At 44.5% G+C, this 23,093-nt stretch overlaps 1 long non-coding RNA gene across 1 annotated transcript; it reads left to right on the plus strand.

Moving 5' to 3' along the window:
• The first annotated feature begins 8,434 nt into the window (after window positions 1–8,434).
• On the plus strand, window positions 8,435–18,049 carry LOC128340321 (uncharacterized). The gene is made up of 2 exons (XR_008313598.1): window positions 8,435–8,572; window positions 17,311–18,049. It is a non-coding gene; the product is annotated as an uncharacterized LOC128340321 (long non-coding RNA).
• Window positions 18,050–23,093: the final 5,044 nt, after the last annotated feature.

Genomic DNA, 23,093 nt, shown 5'->3' on the forward strand with positions numbered 1-23,093 from the left:
ACACACCCCTAGCAGAGGAAAACAACAGCCAGGATGGGAGTAGGGTTGTTGCTTTCATCTCCTGCTTGTAGGCTTCCTGAAGGCATCTGGTTGGCCCCAGTGGAAGACAAGAGGCTGAGCTTGAGAGAGCTTTGGTCTGATCCAGCTGCTTATTATGACACTTGATCTAAAAATGGATGACTAACTCTAGTTCATCCAATTGTTTAACAAATTGTTTGCATTGATAGACTTGGAAAAAATGAGATGTGTTCCAAATCCATCCTCCAATCTTATGTTCTCTGCCAGTTCCAATCCTATTATAAAACATCGCCAAGAAATATTAGTCATGCAGGACCAACAATTCATTAAATGTAAAATGTGCCATCAAGTCAATTTTGACTCCTGGCGCCCACAGAGCCCTGTGGTTTTCTTTTGGTAGAATACAGGAGAGGTTTACCATTGCCGCCTCCCGTGCGGTATGAGATGATGCCTTTCAGCATCTTGTAGGCACAAGATTGCTGACACGCTATGCCAGAGTTTGCTGCTAAGCTACGGGGCTAAAAAAAGCAGGAACTCTGCCCATGCACAGAGGCTGTCTGACTTCTACTGCGCAATGAGAAGTCAAGACTCCCCAGCCATGGTGCTCCAGCTCTCAGCCATGATCTGAAGCAACTGCAACAACTCCTGTTTCCAGCCAAGCGCCTCACTCCTTCAGCTGACGAGAAGTCTCTGGTCCTGGGTAAATATGCTGCTCCTACAAGCCTGGAATCCCCTCATCCCTTCCCCTTTTCCTGCTCCCTTCTCCCCCCTTTTCCTCTACTAATCTCCCCAAACCATGCCAGCCCTCAGCCTTCCTTCCCCCCCTTCTTTTCTGCCTGTATTTGAATTGTATTAGGCTCTAGGAAGATTTAATTGCACACACATATGGTAGTTAGGAACACTGGTTGTGGTTAGGATGTTCTGTTTAAATACTGTTGCTGATATTGATAGAGTGTTCTGTTTTCTGCTTTGCTAGATTATGTTGTTAGTCTTTTATACTCAGTAAAGCCCATTGAATCTTTGAGGATTGGTTTGATCTCCTTTCTTCCATGCGCCCAGATCACACATGGTCACCAATATAAAAGAACTTGGTCCAGACCTATTTTGTATACTAGCTAATGAGCATATTTAGTGTATAAATCAGGCCTGGTCTGTAACACAAGGACCGCAAAACCCATCTACTTTCCCACTTAAAATATAGACTTAAGTGGCACTGGCACTGAGATTTTATATCACCAGCTGGCAGTCTATTGAGGGGACTGAAGGTGTGTCACCCATTTTCAGTCAGAGAAACTCTGCTAAAAGGGGGGTGAATTTTCTTTCCTATGCACCAGGATCTGAAGGAGTTAGGGTTCTCCTCATGATATGCCTCCCCCATGTTGAGCACTGCCCCGTCAACGCTCAGACATCGACTCCCTTTTGCCAGTGACCCCCAGTTTGACACCCTCATAGAGATGATTGCCCCAGACGGCATGAATACGCAGAGCCACATGACACTCCTTACTGCCTCCCAATGCTCCTCAGAGAATGGAGATGGCAGCCATGTCCAGGATCAAGATTCAAGGGACTCATCCACTCTCTTGCAAGCATGTGGCACTGACACATCCTTGAATAGTGACCTCCAAGCCAAGATCTTGCACACCTTGCTCACCTGTACAGAGCCAGTGGGCACACAAGACCCCACCCCCCTGCCCTGCAACGAGTCAGCAGGAGTGCACCTTGGACGGACAGTGCTACAGGAGAAAGCCCCGGCTTCTCTGAGCACCACCTCAGAGCCCTCTGAGCAATTAGAACAGGACCCAACGGAGGCCCTCCCACGCTTGGCAGACAAGCAAGAAATGCAGTCACCCAATAGGTCTGTGGGTGAACAACCAAACCCCATACCCACCACATCCTTATGACACCCTCATGACCAGCATAGGATCGACCTTGCATGTTGGAACCTGGCCAGGTGGTGTCACCTTCAAAGACGCAGTCTGCGGCAGCTTCCTCTCACAATTTGACATAATCCTAGCCCAGGAAATTTGGACAGCAGAAGACCTTACACTTAATCAATATCTTTCATTCTGAATGGGGGCAGTCCCTGGGCTAGGACATGGAAGAATTAAAGGAGATCTGGCAATATTCATCTCCACCTCCCTATGGGATACAGTGATAGCCCTCACCTCACTTAAGCATTTTGCCATGGCTATACTAATTCACTTTGGTTCTAGTAAACTGTTAATTATTAATGTCTATCTACCACCCCACCAATGAAAACCTGTAATCTGCTCAGGGTGGACTGAATTTGAGCAGTACACAAATGACCTCCTTTTGGCCAATCCCAAGATGCTGGTGGTGATGGGGGTTGACTTTAATGCTAGGATGGGTTCTGGCAGCCACAGGCTATTCCTCTGCCACCACCTACCCATCCCTTGTCTGGAGTTTGAACCCCTGTCCCTTACGCCTCTTCAAAGGACCAGAGAGCTAATTTTGCTGGATTCTGCCTGGCACAAACAGCCAGACTCAACCTACAAATCCTAAACAGCTCAATGGAGAACGACCATCCAGGAGAATATACTTACCTATCTGGCGTAAAAACAAGCACCATAGATTATATTGCTATCTCCGGGAACCTACTCCCTTTTGTTCTGAACTTTGAAATCATACCGCATTTGGATAGTGATCACTTTCCACTCCTTTGACCACTAGAGACCCTTGCTCAACAGTCACGCCTGGAAACTCAATACACACTCAACATTTTGACAGAGGTACAAGGCTGATGTCGTGCAAAATGGTTACCCCAACTTGACCAAACAGTAAAGGAACTGCTCACAGTGAAACCATTTCTGAGCTACCAGCAAGACATTATAACTTTCACCTCTGCAGCAGACCCCCTGGAGACATATGAGAGCTTGGTGCATGAGCTCCAAAAACATCTATGCAGGAAGGGTGGCTCCCCCGCCATGCCTTCTGGACGCCCATCCAAACCCTGGTTTGATAAGGACTGTATAAAGGCCAGGAAAGCCCTTACCACTGCCTACCTCACCTACAGAGCTAATACAGGAGTAGTCGCCTTGGAGGCCCTCACACATCTTCAGCTTCTAAAGAAACAATATAAACATCTTCAGACAATCAAGAAACGAGAGGCCATGAGGACCACCTGGACACGACTCATTCAGGTGGCCAAAGCAAAGGACTCTTCTACATTTTGGCATATTACAGCTAATGCTTCTTCCCATGGCTCGGCTCTGATAGACACCAATATCCCCCTATCAACCTGGGAATTGCACTTCCGGAACTTATACAAAGATACCACAGCAAACTCAGGCCCCTCCGTAGTGGATATAAAAGATTTGCCCAGCTGGCCACCAGTCATGATATTGGAGGTTGAGTCCCTTGTCTCACAATCTAAAGCGGGCAAGGCCCCGTGGAAGACCTAATCCCTATGGACTTTATAAAAGGTAACCTGGAATGGTGGGCCCCAGTTCTGGCCTCATTGTTTACCCATATAGACTCCCAGGGCCACATCCCCAGGGAATGGGGTTTGGCAATCATCGTCCCCATATTCAAAAAGGGACGCAGGGATGATCCTGTCAATTATAGGCCCATTAGCCTGCTCAATACCATCAGCCTGTCAGGGTCTCGACCGGACTTGGCTGCACACTGTCGACATATAGTGACAAATGTTGTTTTTCAGCAGGGAGTAGCCGACTGATGACATGATTTATAGTGCAAGCCACGAGAGCTCCCAGCTGGCAGGGATTTAAGGCTTATCAGCCCTCTGTAATAGGCGTTTGCTTTTCCTAATAGTCTCTAATTGATCCCTGCGTCTTGTGACACACCGCTGTTGGGGGGTCAGCGGAGGTTGGTTGCATAGCTCTTCTTCCGATTGGTCTTTCACTATTTCTGCTGCCTCAGGTTGTTGTGCCTGCTCAGAGTCGTTATCCACAGCTGTTTCATGAACACTGACAGCCGGGCTCTGCCCCTCAGACACTCCTGCATCGCCTGGAAAGTTGACAGCTTCCCCTTCATCCTCGCTGTCAGAGATCGAGGGCGTGACACAGCCAGCTGTATGCCAGACACACATATGGGGAACTCAGGGACTGGGGAATTGCTGGCGGAAGAACAAGCAGGCTTTAGGGAAGGCAGATCCAAAACTGACCAGTGCCTGGTGCTCCAACATCTTATTGAAAAATATTCCTCTAACGACTCTTCCTCCCTGTACGCTGCCTTAATAGACCTCAAGGCTGCATGTGACTCCATCTCTTGAGTTAAGCTATGGGAAAAGCTTGAATCCACCACAATAGATAGGCGCCTGCTTTTTCTGATCTGCGCCCTCCACACTGATACAACACTCAGAGTGAGATGTAGCCCTCAAGGACACCTCACGAAGCCTGTATCAACTCAGAAGGGAATCAAGCAGGGCTGTATCCTAGCCCCACTTCTGTTCAATTTCTACATCAATGCTATGGTGAGCTGCCTCAACAACTCAAATGCCTCAATTTCCACCCTCTCAAGTTGGCTGAAAGATCCATCTCTATCCTACTCTATACTGATGATGCTGCAATCCTCTCGAGGACCCCTATAGGCCTCAGAAGGGCACTGGCGGCTTTGTCTCAGTATTACAAAGATTAACTGGAAATAAACTACCAAAAAACTAAGATCATGGTCTTCACCAGAAGACGAAAGATCCGCTGCTGCAGTATTGATGGCCATAGATTTGAACAGGTCATCTGTTTTACATATCTGGGGGTGGTCCTCCAGGCCTCTGGTGCAAGAAAGGCCCACTGTGAACATGTTGCCTTAGTGGCACAGAAGAGCTCCACTGCCATCTTGAGGTTCCTTCAAACTAGAGGTGGTCACTATGTACCTGCTGCACTCAAACTATATGAAGCCAAGCCACTGGCACAATTACTCTATGCTGCCCACCCAGGACCCCCCTCTAATCTTAGTATATTGGAGTGTGTCCAGTCTAAATTCCTAAGAACGGCCTTACAGGTACCTTGTTGTATCTCCAATGCCACTTTGCGTCTGGAAACTGGCATGATAAAAGTTGAGGCCAGAGTTTGGATGACAGTTCTCAATCACTGGCTCAAACTGGCTCTCTGTCCACAGGGCCTGGCCCCACTGGTGCTGCAGGACAACTTCCAATTCTCCTGGAAGCGGGCAGTTGATAATAAGGTGGCACTGTTGGGCTTTGCCCTGTCTCACCTTCTGGCTATGGGCAGTGACAAAGTGAAAATGGCTATCAAACAGAGGATCCTGGATACGGAACGACAGGTGGACCTAAGTATGGTGCCTGGCTACCTGGCCTCAGACAGCTCTAGGTTCACGGTATCCCCCCTACATATTTGGAAATTAGGTATCCCCCCTACAGCTGGAAATTCCAAGCCACAGAAGGGCATTCACCCTTGCCCGCTGTCATGCCCTTCCATCCGCTGTGCTGGAAGGCAAATATAGGAAGACCCCAATAACGGAAAGGCTTTGCCCCTGTGCCTCTGGGGAGGTGAAAACCACTAAACACATTCTCTTTTCCTGCCCATTTGATAAAGATAGCCAGAAGAAGCTTATATTTCCTCTACTTCTCAACCCTAGCCACCCTAGTCAAGCCTACACTAAGATGCTGCTCTTGGATGAAAATCAAACCTTCACATACAGTATTGCTAGGTTCTGTGCGGCAGCGTGCAAGATCTGTCGGACTATGACTGCTAGCCCATAATCTGCGGTTTTAACTATTGGATATCCTAATATGGCTCATTATATACTTCTGTTTTCTTAGATGCATTTAACTCATGGATAGTTAACTCTTAACATTTTACTACTCATCCTATTAGAGTGGTATTTTTATAGACCAATTTTTACATATTGCTTATATTAGTTATCTTATCAGTTGTATTACTTATCAGTTAGCTGTCTTATTTTTTTAGCTATCTCTCTTTTACCCTTTTTATATTTTATATATTTTATAGTCTATTTTATACTTTTTAGACATTTTTATACTCACTGATAGTTGTATGCATATATGTAGCAACTTTCAATATGGTTCTATTATCTATTCTGTCGTATTATTACCTGTGCTGGTTTCTGACCATAATAAAGTGGATAGATTGGGGAGGGGGGTTTACTTGTGGCAGAGAAATGATTCTATCAGAGATCCTTGAGTTACGTTTGGACAAGGCAACCCACAAGGCACAGGGAGAGGTGACTCAGCAAGAAATTCCTCTGAGCTGGCTTGGTCCATTACAAAATCTATTAAGAAATTAAAAACAAACACCACCATAAAACAAAAAGCAGCAAAAACAGAAAAGGGAAATAGCTCCTTTGATGCAAGAGCCTGAATAAAAACCCAAGTCTTTCTCCACTTTCTAAAAACTGTGAGGGAGAGTGAGGAGTGGATGCCTACTGGTAGAGCATCCAAAACCTGTGGTCAATGACCAAGAAGGCCCCACCTCATGTGCATGACAACCAAGCCTCCCAGGTGAGCTCCATTGCTGGAGAGGGGGAGCACACAGCTGTCAAAGAACTGAGAGTACAATCCAGTCCCTCGCCATGCCCTTGCTCTGCATGTATGGGGTTTTCCTACTGGTAACCCCTTTGTTGCTATTTGAGTCCAAGGAAGATGTGGCAAGTTCACATGTAAACCACAACTTGTCAGGAAAACTGTTGGCACAATCACTCATGGGATTGGCATAATGGCTCACAGGACATGCATTAAGTGTATTGTAACTTATTGCCAGCTGCTTGGTAAGTCAAACATCTATACTGTTAATGTATGGAGTTCCATACTGTTTCCAAAGCTTTTTAACATCTACATGAAACCGCTGGGAGAGATCATCAGGAGACTTGGTGCAGGGTGTTAATATGCTGGTGACACCCAGATCTACTTCATCAGGTAATGGCATAAGTTCCCTAAATGCCTGCTTGGAGGTGGTAATGGGCTGGATGAGGGATAAGAAACTGAAACTGAATTCCAAATTAGATGGAGGTACTGACTGTGGGGAGTCAGAACTCAAGAGATGGTTTAGATCTGCCTGTTCTGAATGGGGTCACACTCCCACAAGTACATAGCTTGGGAATGCTTTTGGATCCAAACCTCTTTCTGGTGTCTCAGGTTGAGGCAATGGCCAGAGGTGCTTTCTATCAGCTTTAGCTGATATGCCAGCTGTGTCTGTTTCTTGAGATAAATGACCTCAGAACAGTGGTACATGTGCAGGTAACCTCCTGGCTTGACTACTGTAATGCACTCTATGTAGGGCTGCCTTCATATGGAGTCTGGAAGTTGGTGCAGAATGCAGCAGCCAGACTGGTCTCTGGGATAACCCAAAGAAACAATATAACACTGACCTTAAAAGAACTGTACTGGCTGGCGATATGTTTCCAAGCAAAATACAAAGCGCTGGTTACTGCCTATAAAGCACTTGGCTTGGGTCCAGGATATTTAAGAGAGTACCTCCTTTGTTATGAACCCTCCCACCTAAAGATCATCTGGAAAGGTCTGGTTATGGCTACCATTGGCTTGTTTGGTGGCTACTCAGGACCAGGCCTTCTCTTTGGCTGCCCCAGAGCTCTGGAATGTAAAGTAAAGTGTGCCGACAAGTCGATTTCAACTCCTGGCAACCAGAGAGCCCTTTGTTTTTTTCTTTGGTAGAATACAGGAGGATTGACCATTGCCTCCTCCTGAGCAGTATGAGATGATGCCTTTCAGCATCTTCCTTTATTCCTGCTGCCCGATATAGGTGCTACATAACAGTGGGGATTCAAACCGGCAACCTTCTGCTTGTTAGTAAAGCAAATCAGAGTTTCTCCATCTCTGACTGTTTTTTAAAAAGACTTTAAAGATGCACCTGTTTTCTCAGGCTTTTAATTAATTGTAATTGGTTTTATCATAATTGCTTTAATCATTGTATCCTGTCTTTATATTGTATTTTAACTTATGTACACCACCTAGGATTGCACATATAAGAAATATAGTATTCTTACAGTTAGCAGTACAGAAATATGATAGATAGAAAATAAATGAATAAATATATCACCCTGCCAAGTGGTGAGGAAATATTTGCCAAACTTCTGTGCCTTGTGAGAAATCTGGGGGAAACTAAGATTTACCTCACAACTTGGTGGGATAGATACATACTCTGGTAAATTGCCGCTTGGGAAATGGTCCTTTGTGTTCAGTTACCTGAAATGGGCAATATGAGTCCCAGTGGCATAATTCTACACACAGCACACACATTATGTATTCAGGCTCTATTGGAAAGTTGGAGAGGGAGAGGAGAGGGGGGTAGATTCTGTCAGTTTCCCTGAGCTCTCTTGACGAATAGCAGTTGTCTCACCCTGCCTGTGCATTCTTGACTCAGCTGAGGAGGTTTGTTTTGCAGGACCTTCTGAAGAAAAGCTTGCTGACAGGTTGATTGCTTTCTTGTTCCACCTGTGCCTTCTACTTGAGTGCTTGACTTATTCCACCTGACCCTGAGGACCAGAGATCTCTTATGAGAGGGGAGATTTCTGGAGCCCTTTGGAGCATAAACAGGAAGAAGGCACACTAGTGGCATAGTTGATGGACTGCTTGCAGGTAGCTGTGGAAGCCTGTGGAGAAGGTTATATTAAGATGGGGTTGGAGATCTGGTTTAAAGTTTGTTAATCCTTTTATTGTGTTGTGCCAGGCCTTTTGTTGTCACGTGTTTGGGTTTTCTTAGGCAGGGAGATGTGGGAGATGCATCTGGCAGCTCTGGGGCAACTATTACTGTTGTGGTGGGGAATAGAAGAATTGGCATTGGCAGAGCAGCTGGCAGTTATAGCAGAAGGGAAACCAATGATTTAGTAACTGTTTTGACTTTTGGCTGCCCTCTTAGTTTTCTGGCCTCGGGAAGCTGTTCCAGCTACCCACAGAACCTAGCCTTGCTCCTCTACAATTCCAAGTCAGTTCAGAATAAGACTGAAATCATCCATGACTTGATCATGGATGAGGGAGCCAACCTGGCTTGTATAACTGAGAACTGGATGGGGGAGGCTAGTGGCCCAGTTGGGGCCCAGTTTTCCCCACCAGGCCACTCTGTTGTGGAGCAGGCTAGGGGAAGTGGGCATTGGGGCGGTGGTGGAGTGGCTGTGGTCCATAGGAATACCATCTCCTTTACAGGAGACCTTGTGAGAGAGTTGACTTATATTGAGTGTGTATTTCTAAGGCTGACAACTAGGGATAGTTGGGGGATTCAGTTGGTGTACCGTCCACCCTGCTGCCCAACTGACTCCCTAACTGAGCAGATGGAGCTGGTCTTGGAGTTGGTGTTGGAGTCACCCAGACTCTTAGTGTTGGGACACTTCAATATCTATTGTGAGGCTGACTTGTCTGGTGCGGCACAGGAGTTCATGGTGGCCATGACAACTATGGGCCTATCCCAACTAGTTTCAGGACCACCTCATGTTGCCAGTCACACACTTGATTTGGTCCTTTGTTTGGATTGGGGGGGTGTTCCATGGGTGGGGGATCCTGTGGTTTCCCCATTGTCATGGATGGACCACTACCTGGTTAAGGTTGGTTTCACAACCACAACCCAGCCCTGCAGGGGTGGAGGACCTATTAAGATGGTCTGCCCGAGATGGCTGCTGGACCCAGTAGGATTCCAAAAAGCCTTGGAGGGTTTTAATGTTGGTCCTGCCAGTATTCTGTCAATGTCCTGGTGGAAATCTGGAATAGAGAACTCACCAGGGCAGTAGACACAATCGCTCCTAAGCATCCCTTCTGACCTGTTTTAAAAGTAGCCCCTTGGTTTACAGAGGAGTTGTGGGGTCTGAAGCAGCAAGGTAGGTGACTGGAATGCAAGTGGAGGGGAACTTGGCTTGAAATTGACAGGACAAAACATAGAGCCCGTTTGAAGGTTTATGCAGTGCATGCAGCAAAAGAACAATTCTGGTCAGCACACATTGCCTTTGCAGGTTCACGTTCAGCAGAGTTGTCCCAGGATATCAGGAATTTGATTCCGGCTCTTTCCATTTTGAACCTGTCCCCAGAGACTATGTTCTGCTGTGATGCTTTTAATTGGCTCTTTGCAGACAAAATCACTTGTATTCAGGCCAACTTGGACTCCACTGTTTTTGCAGAGTCTATTAAGGTGGTGTACAGCAATCCCTCTTGCAGTATTAGATTGGATCAGTTTCAATCTGTGATGCCTGAGGATGTGGACAACCTGCTTGGGCAGTGCGGCCTACCACTTGTTCTCTGGATCCTTGCCCAACTTGGCTGCTTCTATCTATCAGGGAAATTGTTGGAGATGGCCTAGTCAATATCATTAACTCATCACTGAGGGAATGTAGGATGCCTCCTTGTTTGAAGGAGGCAATGATTAGACCACTGCTTAAGAAGCCTTCCCTAGATCCCTCAGTGATGGATCATTATAGACCGGTCTCCAGACTCCCATTGTTGGGCAAGGTGGTTGAGAGACCACCAGCTTCAGGCAGTTTTGGAGGAAACTGATTATCTAGATCCATTTCAAACTGGCTTTAGAGCAGGCTATGGGGCTGAGTCTGCCTTGGTCAACCTGATGGATGACCTTTACCAAGGAATTGACAGAGGGAGTGTGATTCTGCTGGTTCTTTTGGATCTCTCGGCAGTGTTCGATACCAATAACCATGGTATCCTTCTGGATCACCTGGGGGAGTTGGGATCAGGAGGCACTGTTTTGCAGTGGTTCCACTCCTATCTCTCAGGCAGATTCCAGATGGTGGAGGTTGGTGACAGTTCCTCTTTAAAATGGGAGCTGTTATATGGAGTCCCTCAGGACTCCATTCTGTCACCAATGCTTTTTAACATTTACATGAAACCACTGGGTGAGGTCATCAGGAGATTTGGAGCAGGTTGTTATTAGTATGCTGATGATACACAAATCTGTTTCTCCTCCTCAAATGGCATTCATTCCCTAAATGCCTGCCTATGGGCAGTAATGGACTGGATGAGGGATAACAAATTGAAGCTGAATCCAAACAAGACAGAGGTGCTCATTGTGGGGTATCAGAATTTGAAGGATGAGTTAGCTCTTCCTGTGCTGGATGGGGTTAAACTCCTCCAGAAGGAACAGGTTTGCAGTTTGGGAGTGCTCTTGGATCCAGGCCTCACCCTGGTATCTCAGGTGGAGGCTATGGCCAGGAGTGCTTTCTATCTACTTCAGCTGATTTGACAGCTGCGACTATTGCTTGAAGACAACTATCTCAAAACAGTGGTGCATCAGCTGGTAACCTCCAGGCTTGGCTATTGCAATGTGCTCTACATGGGGCTGCCTTTGTACATAGTTCAGAAGCTCCAGTTAGTTCAAAATGTGGTTTCTGGGGTAACCCGGAGAGACCATATTATGCCTGTTTTAAAACAGTTGTAGGGGCTGCCAATACATTTCTGGGCAAAATACAAACTGCTAGTTATTACCTTTTTAAAGCCCTAAACGGCTTGAGTCCTGCCTCAGAGACCCTTGGCTGCCTTAGAGAGTCCGTCTTCAGTTACCACACTGGTATGGTGGCGACTCGGAGCTGGGCTTTCTCTTTAGCTTCTCCTGGCCTATGGAATGCATTCCTGGCAGATATCTGTAATTAAGGCTCATTGCTGGCATTTAAGAGAACCCTAAAAACTTACTTGCTTGGCCTGGCCTTCCAAGGTTTTTAAATTGGTTTTTTTTTAAAGTATTTTGATTGATTTTAAATGGTTCTGAATCGTGTTAAGAACATAAGAACAGCCCTGTTGGATCAGGCCCACAGCCCATCTAGTCCAGCATCCTGTTTCACACAGTGGCCCACCAGATGCCACTGGAAGCCACAGATAGGAGTTGAGGGCGTGCCCTCTCTCCAGCCATTACTCCCCTGCAACTGGTACTCAGAGGCACCCTGCCCTTCAGGCTGGAGGTGGCCCACAGCCCTCTGACTAGTAGCATTTGATAGACCTCTCCTCCATGAAGTCATCCAAACCCCTCTTAAAGCCATCCAGGTTGTTGGCTGTCACCACATCCTGTGGCAGAGAGTTCCACAAGTGGATCATGTGTTGTGTGAAAAAGTACTTCTGTTTGTTGGTCCTAGACCTCCTGGCAATCAATTTCATGGAGTGACTCCTGGTTCTAGTGTTGTGTGAGAGGGAAAAGAATCATTCTCTCTCCACTTTCTCCATGCCATGCATGATTTTATAGACCTCTATCATGTCTCCCTGCAGACGTCTTTTTTCTAGACTAAAAAGCCCCAGGTGTTGTAGTCTTGCCTCATAAGAAAGGTGCTCTAGGCCCCTGATCATCTTGGTTGCCATCTTCTGTACCTTCTCCAGTTCTACAATGTTCTTTTTAAGATGTGGTGACCAGAATTGTACGCAGTACTCCAAGTGTGGTCGCACCATAGTTTTGTATAAGGGTATTATAATGTTAGCCATTTTATTTTCAATCCCCTTTCTAATGATCCCTAGCATGGAATTTGCCTTTTTCACAGCTGCCGCACATTGAGTCGACACTTTCAACGAACTGTCAACCACAACCCCAAGATCCCTGGTCATTCACAGACAGCTCTGATCCCATCAGCGTATATTTGAAGTTGGGGTTTTTCGTCCCAATGTGCATCACTTTACACTTGCTAACATTGAACCGCATTTGCCATTTTGTCGCCCACTCCCCCAGTTTGGAGAAATCCTTTTGGTGCTGCTCACAATCCATTTCGGATTTCACTACCCGGAAGAGTTTGGTATCATCTGCAAATTTGGCCACATCGCTGCTTACCCCTGCTTCTAGATCATTTATGAATAAGTTAAAAAGCACCCGTCCCAGTACAGATCCCTGGGGAACCACACTTCTTACTACCCTCCATTGTGAAAACTCTCCATTTATACCTGCCCTCTGTTTCCTGTCTTTCAACCAGTTAGCAATCCACACATGTACTTGTCCCCTTATTAAAGTGTTAAAATTGTTTTTACATTATTTTAAGCAATGTGTTTTAAATGGTGTTCATTTTTATGTTTTTTAAACTTCTTGAGCCTTTGTATGGGGTGGTCTAGAAATGTAATAAATAATAATAATTGTTTAAAATAATTCTCTTAACAATAAATCATTTCTTTCTGTTGTCTTTATTAAACTGGCGGTGGGGGGGAGGAGCCCAAACTCAGCAAAATGTGGGTTATTTATTTATTTATTTATTTATTCATTCATTCTATTTTTACACTTCTATTCTGCTTTTCTTCCGAGGAGCTCAGAGCGATGTACATGGTTATTTTTATTGTCACAACACCCCTGTGAGTCAGGTTAGGCTGAGAGATACATGACTGGCCCAGGCTCACCCAGTGAGTTTCATGGTTGAATGTGGATTTGAACTCAGGTCTTCCCGGTCATAGTCCAACACTTTAACCACTACACTATGAAGGTAATTAAAAATCATTCTGAATGTACAAGCAATGCAAGATTAACACTCTGTGATCAATAAAACAAAGAGTAATTTGTTAATGCTGTTGCCTTAATTAAGCAGCCTGCTTTTTTAAACTTGAGAAATGCAAGCCATTTAAAATATAATCCATGGTCCCTATTCAGCGAAAGTAAAACACTTTTCACTTCCATTTATTTGAATGAACATGATTTAAGAATGTGCTCAACTATTTCACTGAAATCAGTGAAATTTAAAGAGAACTGGATTGTGCTCCAGATATCTCCAAGTCAATGGCGACTAAGTTTTGTCTAATAGCAATGAATAGATGGCAAAATTTAATTATTGATGTAATGGAATAATTTACTATGTCATCGTATATTCATGAAAACTATACTGTCGTTATTGTAAAGGGCATCATGTTTCTTCACGTTTCTGTACTGGTCAAAGACTGTCATAAAGTTTATTTAATGGTGTGTTTGCTGTTAACTCTAGAGCAGTGTGGACTGCATTACTATGCTGCATCAAGTGTATAGTTGCTGAGGAATACACTCTGATGACTGCAGTAGGCCTCGCTTTCATGAAACTATGCATAGAATTGGCCTGCAAATTAGCTGAATTATTACATAGTCAAATGCAAAGTTTGGTTCATTATATCCACTTCATTCATGTGTGTGTGTGTGTGTGTGTGTGTGTTAGCACTGTGAGAATGGAATGACAAATGCCTTTTGAAAAATATTACTGGAATAATTTTTAAAAAGGAGAAGTCCATATTTCCCAGAATTATACATAGATTTTACTTAAATGACTTCAAACTTTTGTTTAAGCAAATACTCTTTGCTTGCAGTGGTATGTTTCAAAGCAGATTTTTCTATTGCTACCCAAGTACTTGCTACCCAAGCTTTTCTTATTTTTAAAAAATTGAAAGCACATCTTCAAGGACATGTCCAGAGGAATAGGCTTGGAACAACTGTGAGCATTCGATGGAGCACTTTTCTCTCCTATTGTGCAACTTTTCCTCCCTGCTAAGCTAGCAAATTGCTGCCAGGAGGCATCGAGAAACCATAGCAACTATCTAGCGACACCCTAAGTAGTTTTTGTTCCATAATAGAAGGATCCATTAATCACACCAATTTCTGCCAATGTAATTCTGGATTTTTGTACAATTTTCAACTGAAACTTGTAGCTAAGCTTCTGTATGTGGTAAAATAGCTTCTCTGTTCAAGGACAAATTAATCATATTCTAGGAAAAGATAGTGTTGTTTTCTTTAAAGTTTTTATAGAGTTGTGGTTATGGAACTTTTTCCTTAACTACTCAGATGAATAGGAAATATTTTGACCACAGTATCACATTTATTGTTATCGTCAAGGTATGTTATTCTGAATATAGATTATTATTGATAGCATAACATTGGTAGCTGTATTTATTAAGCCAGTAGGTGTTTATTTACTACTTAATTCATTTCTGCAGTATATCCAGTGAGATTTGTGATCTGCTCTCAGCCACCTGTATCCCAGTCCTCTGATGCTGCATGGAGATCCTGTATGCACAAGGGTTTCCTCATTCATGTAAATGGCAGAGGCATTTTTGCACATATACCCCTTTGTTCTGTGAAGAGCTTTCCCTTCCATTTGAGGAAGGAATACTAAGTCACCTTAAGTGGAGCAGTGGGAAATGCTTGACTAACAAGCAGAAGGTGGCTGAATCTTCACTGGTACTATATTGGGCAGCAGCAATATAGGAAGATGCTGAAAGGCATCATCTCATACTGTGTGGGAGGAGGCAATGGTACCCCTCCTGCATTATTCTACCAAAAGAAAACCACAGGGCTCTGTGGGTGCCAGGAGTTGAAATTGACTTGACAGCACCCTTTACCTTAGATTGGAATACTGGTCTTCAACTATCCCCAGAAACAGCTTTCATTCTCCAGGACCCCAATGCCCAGTAAGCCAATAGATGAGCAAGGGCGGAAAAATTATAGATTTTGTCTCCCATATTGAACACAGCACAGTTTTGTTTACATCTCTGCAGGATGGCAAGGTGTCATCAGTACTATGATCATGTTTTTGTAACCTTTAACCACTGATTTCCTTTCATCCCCCCCACCCCATTTATGGCGAAATTGCTGCTTCTGCTTCTTTCCTTTTTTTTCAATAATATACAGAAAACAAGAGAAGCTGACTAATAAGGGGCAAGAGCTGGTCTTGTGGTAAACAAGTAAAGTGTGCCATGAGTCGGTGTCGACTCCTGGTGACCACAGAGCCCCGTGGTTGTCTTTGGTAGAATACAGGGTTTACCACTGCCATCTCCCACATAGTATGAGATGATGCCTTTCAGCATCTTCCTATATTGTTGCTGCCCGATACAGGTGGTAAATCAGTGGAGATTTGAACCAGCAACCTCTTGCTCCCTAGGCAAGTTACTTCCTGGTAGCAAGCACAAATTGTCCCCCTTTGCTAAGCAGGGTCCACCCTGGTTTGTATTTGAATGCGGTACTACATGTTTCAGCATTGCCAGATTTTTCCCTTAGGGGATGGGGCTGTTCTGGGGAAAGCATCTGCCTGCTTGCATGCAGAAGATTCCAAGCTCTCTCCCTGGCATCTCCAGATAGGGCTGGCCTGGGAGAGACTCCTGCCTGCAACCTTGGAGACATCACTGCCAGTCTATGTAGACATGAGCTACATGGATCAATGGTTTGACTCAATATATGGCAGCTTCCTATGTTCACTAAATGCCCCAGTTGTGCTGAAAAAGAAGCAATAAAAAGGACAGAACATACATAGGAAACCATTAATTAACATTTCAGTCAATTTTTGCTGAACAGGGCTTACTTAAGCATAAAAGGATCTTGAGCATGGGGAACTGCTAGATAACATAGTGTTAAGTACAATAAAGTACCATTTTAATTCTGTTTCCAGCTGATTGCAGAAAAGTAGTGGCTCAGCAATGCTAGGCTGTAGTGTGCAATCAACTGGGGTATTTCCAGACCATTCATGGGGACCCAGGTAGGAGAGTGACATGTACCTTTTTCTTTCCATGGTGCCCACTGTGTGTTTCTATTTAGATTGTGAGCCTTTTTGGAACAGAGAGCCATCTTATTCCTTTATTCTATGTAAATCTCTCCAAGAACTTTTTTGTTGTTGAAAAGTGTTATGCTAATAATACATTATAATCGTACTGCAGTTAATGACCAGAGTATTCCTGTGTGGGGGCAACCCAAAACCAGGCCTTCTCTAGGGTTGTCCCAGAGCTCTGGAACCTGCTCCCAGATGAAACCAGAACCTCCCCATCTCTGGTTGTTTTTAAGTGACATCAGGCTTATAGTTCATAATATGTTTAAAGTTTTACTGAAAGTTATTTTAAATTATTTTACATGATTTAATGTTTTAATTGTTGCTGGTGCTTTTAATTTGTAAACCACCCAGATATTTTGTATGGCGTGATATATAAATGCAATAAAGTATACGGGGGGTGGGGAGAGGGAAATTCAAGCTGGTTGAAATGTTGCAAAGAAGAAGCACCTCTCTTCCTCTCTCTCTTTAGAAAGGAAACATTCATGCTTAGTTCCTCAGTACTGTTGTATGAAATGGAACCATGGTTCACTGGGTCATATAGTGCACAATATTCATTTTCAATGTATTTGGCACATTGTTTCAAGGCTTTTCCCACTGAGGCAGAAATCACTCCCCAAACAATGCAACTCTTTGTTAGGTAGGAGCTTAGTAACAATTGGATTGTGCAGAATAGCCTTTCAGGCTGCTTGTATTGAATCCCCACCATCTATTATCCCCACAGTTTGGCACTGCCTTTAATGAGACTGCTTGAACGGTAGTAACCCCTTGGGCAATTTGTAAAGAAGAGAAATTAGATGGATCACTCTTGTCTCTTCTGTGTGTTAGTGATGAGGTAATCAGCTTTCATTACAGGATTTTCTTTTATAGGTGGCAAATCTCAGCTAGAAGATTCAGCACCTTTGATGTAAGGACTTCCCCATTCCTGAGGTCCAAGTTCAAGATCTGGTGCAACTGCAGTCTGTCTTGAGTTACACAGTTTTCTGCATGTGACCTCTCTTTCATTCACTCTTCCAAAGAGTGCCATAGAAGAATGATTGATGGTCCTTTCTAAAATGCTCTGCAGCGAGGAATTGTTCACTCCCCACAACCAACCCAGATTGAAAGTCCATGGCCAAGTATGCCAAAGCAAGAGAAACCAGAAGAGCCCCAAGGCAACATTAAAGGTCCTTTCCTTTGCATTACACTTCGAGCAATGCTTTTTCTCAACAGTAACCTAGGCATAAAACCTCTGACAGAAGTACAGGGTTTGTGCAGCGATTTGTGCAATCAGAAGATTTGTTATGAGAAAAGAAACTTTGGGAGCATTTTGGAACCTCATATAATCATGCTAATGCAGCATTTTCACAACTCTTCTTGTTCCCTGTTGCTCGTTAGTAATCAGCCCAAAAGAAAAAAAAGGCAGTACAATTTTTTGTTTTCATGGGAATTGTTTGTTACATCTGCTTTATACTGTAGGAAACACCTGGTAGGCTTAGCAATCTCATTGTATTACTTTCTGTATACATTTCCCATTTGCCACATAAGCTCTATTCTTCCATTCTTCTCAGTGCTCAAATGGCAGGGAATATCATCATTATCTACAGTTTCATTAAAAACAATTGTCGAACTTGTGGTCTGAATGGCAGTTTGGGGCGGGGGGGGGGGGTGCAGGAAAGAACTACGCATTCCTCCTGTTTAACGTGTATTTTGAACCAGCAGAGTATTTAGTTGCTGCAAAGACTATAAAGATGATGCAGTCTTAAACCAGAGATTGAACAACCAAGGGCAAAGATGAAGAGAAGTAGCAAGACTTAAGAAAGGAGCTGAGATGCTTGAAGAGAGGTGTGTGTTAACTGGTACAAATGCCATAACTTGAGTAGAGGTATTTCATGGGATTGCTGCAGAGGCACAGACTAAATCTGATGAGAAATGTTCTGACATTCTGACAATCTTAGCTTTAATTTTTTAAAGTTAAGATTTTTTTAAAAAAGAGTTTCTAGTTCTCATGGAGGGGAAAGCAGTCTTAGAAATGGTGTCATGCCCTTTGCCATCATCCATTACCCTCTACCATCAACCTCCTTGCAAAAAAAAATTAAAATAATCCAAACGATTTTAAAAAATCAAATAGTGACTAGAGCCGATATCCTATGCACGATCACTTGAGAGACAACTCCATTGAACTCAGTTAATTGGGAATTACTTAGGAAAACCATGAGATCAGGCTGTAAGGTTTATACTAAGTAGGGATGTATGGACTGGTTCGAAGTTGAACCAGGGTGGTTCGAAGGTTCGAATTCGAACTGAACCAGCCATCAGGTTCGAGCTGCAGGTTTGAATTCAAATCGAACCAGGGGGTGGTTCAATTTGAACCAGTTTGAACTGGTTTGGACATCCAATAATTGGTAGGATGGTAGCTGGCACCCAGGGGTACCTGCCATCCAAACCCCAAAGCAATCGGACACTCGAACGATTTTTTTATGAATTTTAAAAAATTATTTTTATTTTTTCTCATAGGGTATAATGGGACTCGAACCAGGCCATTATACCTTATTGTGGAGCACCCATGGGTGCCAAAAACCATGCAAACCCTGAAGCAATCAGATAGTACTACGATTTTTTAATGAATGTTTGAAATATTTTCAATTATTTTTCTCATAGAGTATAATGGGACCAGAACCAGTCCATATCCCCTATTGTGGAGCACCTAGGGGCACAAAAGTGGGGTGGGTGGTAGACAGACAGGGGTGCCTACCACCCACAAAACCCCAAGGCAATTGGACACTCCTCTAATTATTGGTGAATTGTTAAAGTATTTTTGAATTCCTCATAGGGAATAATTAGGATTGCAGCAAATGTATAGCTTCACATCGGGGGGGAAAGGGGTGTCCTAGAGCAGAGTGTGGTGGGTGGTAGTTCCTAGGGTGGGCAAGGAAGCTATCAGAATTATTTGAAAGGAATTGGGCAAAGGGCTGGTTTTTAAGTGATTTTTGAAGTTTACGCATCTTTAAGGTTTTTCTCCATAAAGAAGCATGGAGGTGTCAGCAAATGTATAGCTTCACGTTGGGGGCAAAGGGGTGGCCTAGAGCAGAGTGTGGTGGGTGGTAGTGCCCAAGGGGGCCCAGGAAGCTATCAGAATTATTTGAAAGGAATTGGGCAAAGGGCTGATTTTTAAGTGATTTTTGAAGTTTATGTGTCTTTAAGCAATGAGAGTGGATTCATGGTTTGTCATTGAAAATCTTATATGCTACCAAAGAATCTACACTCAGAACACTTCAAAAACAACAAAACCCAGTACCCCATGGGTTAGCAACCCATGGGGGTGGTTGGCACCCTCTTTGCACTAGACCACCACTCACTCCGGGCCACCCCAGCACCCCACAAGTGGCTTTAAGGTTTTTCTCCATAGGGAAGAATGGAGGTTTCAGTAGCCCCATAACTGCACTTGGGGGTGCTGGGGTGGCCCAGAGCGAGGGTGCTGCAAAACTGCAAAGTTTTGCAAGTTTTGCGAGTTTTGGGGGAGGCAGAGACTGAGTTTTGGAAAGACTGAAATGGCGTCACTGAGCAGAGAGCCAAACCACCTTGGGGTGCAAGGTTTTCATCTGATGTAACCTGCTGCTGCTTCTTGGAGGAGTGCTCTGCTATTCCAACTCCATATAGTGCTCAATCTGTATATATTTGTAAATAAATCAAATATTGCAAAGGCACCATTAGCTTCCAGTGATCTCTCCACCAAAGAAAGCCAGAATCCCAGAAGCTCACAACCCTGCAACTTTTTACAGTTGGGGAAGTGGGGAGCATATGTAGCAATAGCTTTGAAAATCTTTCTGTGCCTCAACTTGAGGTGCAGAAGCTGTTTGCATAATCAAACTGAATCAGATCCACTCTGAATTAAAGATGCCTCATGTGACTCTTATGCTACCTGGCGTTCCTTTTGCTCTGCATGCACACTATATATGCAGTAGCATACAGTGCTTGAAGCCCTACTACAATCATCTGGAGGAGAAGTTCCCATCATCACTGTCAGTAACCCACCCTGACGCCCCTCTCAAGTTCAGGGAGACGATTTGTTTTTATATTGATTTATAACAACTTAGCCTCCAGGTTCTGGCAACTTACTCATTTTTTATTTTCTTTTGCTGCCACCATATGATTATTTATTACTCTGCTCTCAATACTCAACTGCTTGGTTATGTAGCCTCATGAGCGCAAGATAGGCATATATGTTCAGTGTACAAATGAAACAAAACTTGAGGTGTAGAACAAAAACAAGAATAGGTTTATTGTTTACAACTGGTTGGAATGAAGATCTCTGCAAGGCACGGCACATAAACCTCTCTACAAAGTTGTTAAGTACGTCAGCTGTTTAACTCTCTGAGTGGTTTTTCCTTCTTGACAAAATGTAACATTTAGGGAGGTGATCTAACTGGGACAGAGGTAAATCAAACTTGTTTTGTACTTAGTGAATCAACTCAGACTTCCCTGTCTGTCACCAGGAGGTTTCACTTCTGAGCACCTTTCACATTCAAGGTTTCTTTCCCAGGCGTAACACTCCCCATTTTTAGAGTACTGCCCCAGTGTACTGCTGGTTCCACAGTCTCCACACATTCAGCACTCAAGTCTCACAAAACCCCTGAACAATCTCTCTTGTTCAGATCACATAAACCAATCTCTCTGCTACACTCTGTCCAAGCTCTCACTCCGAACAATCAGCTCCAACTCCAACTTTCTTCTCCTAATCAACTGTCATTTAAATCCCTCCCCCCAAATACTCCATGCCTGGCTACTATGGCAACATACACTCTCATGCACTCACTCTCCAGCTCCTACATGTATGTTGCATCAGAATCACCAAGTAAATGTGTTAAAGAAGACTCCTGAGAACCACTGCAGATCTGAAATGGATACATTTTTAATTGGGACCAACTTCCACAGGGGTCTTTGGTCCAGTCTGAAATGGATTCAGGGAAGGAACAGACTGTGAAATTGGGGACTCACCTCATTTCTGGAGCTTGCCTTGTCACTAGTCATTATGAGAGGCATGGCATTTAATGCGCTAAAGAGTGGACCTGCAGAGGTGCATTTAGGCACGGGCAACGGAGCAGCAGTCCATGGCCCCCAAATGCTCTGGGGGCTTCCTGAGAGCCCTGATGCCCCACCACTGCCACCCGGCCCCTGCCACGCACTGCTGCTATTTCTCCACCACCAGGGGTGTGTGAGCTGAGCAGCCCCCCCCCCCCCCCCGGTGGTGGCTGCGGGTGGGGTGCAGGCCAGCTTCCTTGGCTTGAGTGCATGCACAGTTGGAGTATGGAGTATTGCATCCAGGATGCACATGTGCAGGCCGAGGAGGCTCTCCGGTGCCTGCTGCTGCCACTGGGGTGGTGGTGGCCTGCTCCGCTCACCCCCGCCCCCACCTTGGCCGGTGAAGAGGGGGAAATAGGTGTGGTGTGTGCCGGAGGTTGGGCAGCCACGGCAGCAGCCAGGCAGGTATTAAAAAGACAAATTAAGGGGGGGGCCTCACATCAGGGGGCCTCCAAAGTCCTTCAGCCTCAGGTCCAGGGGCCAAAAATACCTAGATGCCCCCTTGATGACCTGGTCATTGCAAGGACTTAGGATTGGACACAGTGCACAGGTGGACTCTGCACAGAGGACAGAACAGAGAGAGAAGAGATGCTTCTCAGCAGAACCTACCACCCTGCTGCTGGAGTTAGGAAGGGGAGGTTACTGCTCCCCCATAACAGTGTGCCCAATTGCAGCACTTCTTTCCACAGGAGAAATGGCAACCATTCAATTAATGAAGGGGAGGGTGAAGGATGTATACTGAAGTTCACCAATGAGCAGGGAAGATAAACTTGCATCCTTAGGCATGTATTTAATATATTTACACCCTACCTCTCAACCATCATATCTGATATAGTCTACCGCACAATGAAAGTCAATAACATGTTTAAACAAAAAAACAAAACAAAAAAAAAGCTAAAGTCCAGCATATTAAAAAGGCAACTGCAATAAAACCAATTTAGAACAATGTTAAACAGTTGTGAAAACTGTTTCAAACCCATTGTTTAAAAAGTGACGAAGGATCAGAGCAAACAGACTACCTGATTAGAAGTCTCTGCAAATAGCAGGATCTTTGACTGGTCTCAAAGAGGGCAGTAGGCAAATGGACAAGACTGTGGAATGGATTGTGAATGGAATTCTTCAGGTAAGGTGCCACGCCCAATAAGATCCTGTCCCGCATTGCCATCCATTTCACCTCCAAAGGTGGGGTACTCTGAGCAGGGTTTCGGATGAAGTTTTTAACAGGAGGACAGGTTCATTTGGGAGTGGGTGGTCCTTTAGGCAACCCAGTTGCAAGCTGTTTAGGGCCTTGGTGTCATAAAGAAGGAGAGCAGGTTTCACCCCTCCCAACAATATTACTGATTGAAGCCCATTTACTTTGTCCTATCAAGCTCAATTGATAACTGAGCCCCCTCCTACCTGCAGTGGCCCATCTCTGCATCCCCTTTCTTGCATCAGAGTTTCCATTTCTTAACCCCATGCTAGAGTATAACAGACAAACAGATTTCAGAAATTAACTGTTGCGGCCATGTAATTTTCAAGCCCATGAACTGGCTTGGATTCAAAGGTGTCCTCCTCCCGGATGAGGAAAATGTCACTCTCTGAAGGGCTAG

Source organism: Hemicordylus capensis, chromosome 1 (assembly GCF_027244095.1).
Source record: "Hemicordylus capensis ecotype Gifberg chromosome 1, rHemCap1.1.pri, whole genome shotgun sequence".
NCBI lineage: Eukaryota > Metazoa > Chordata > Lepidosauria > Squamata > Cordylidae > Hemicordylus > Hemicordylus capensis.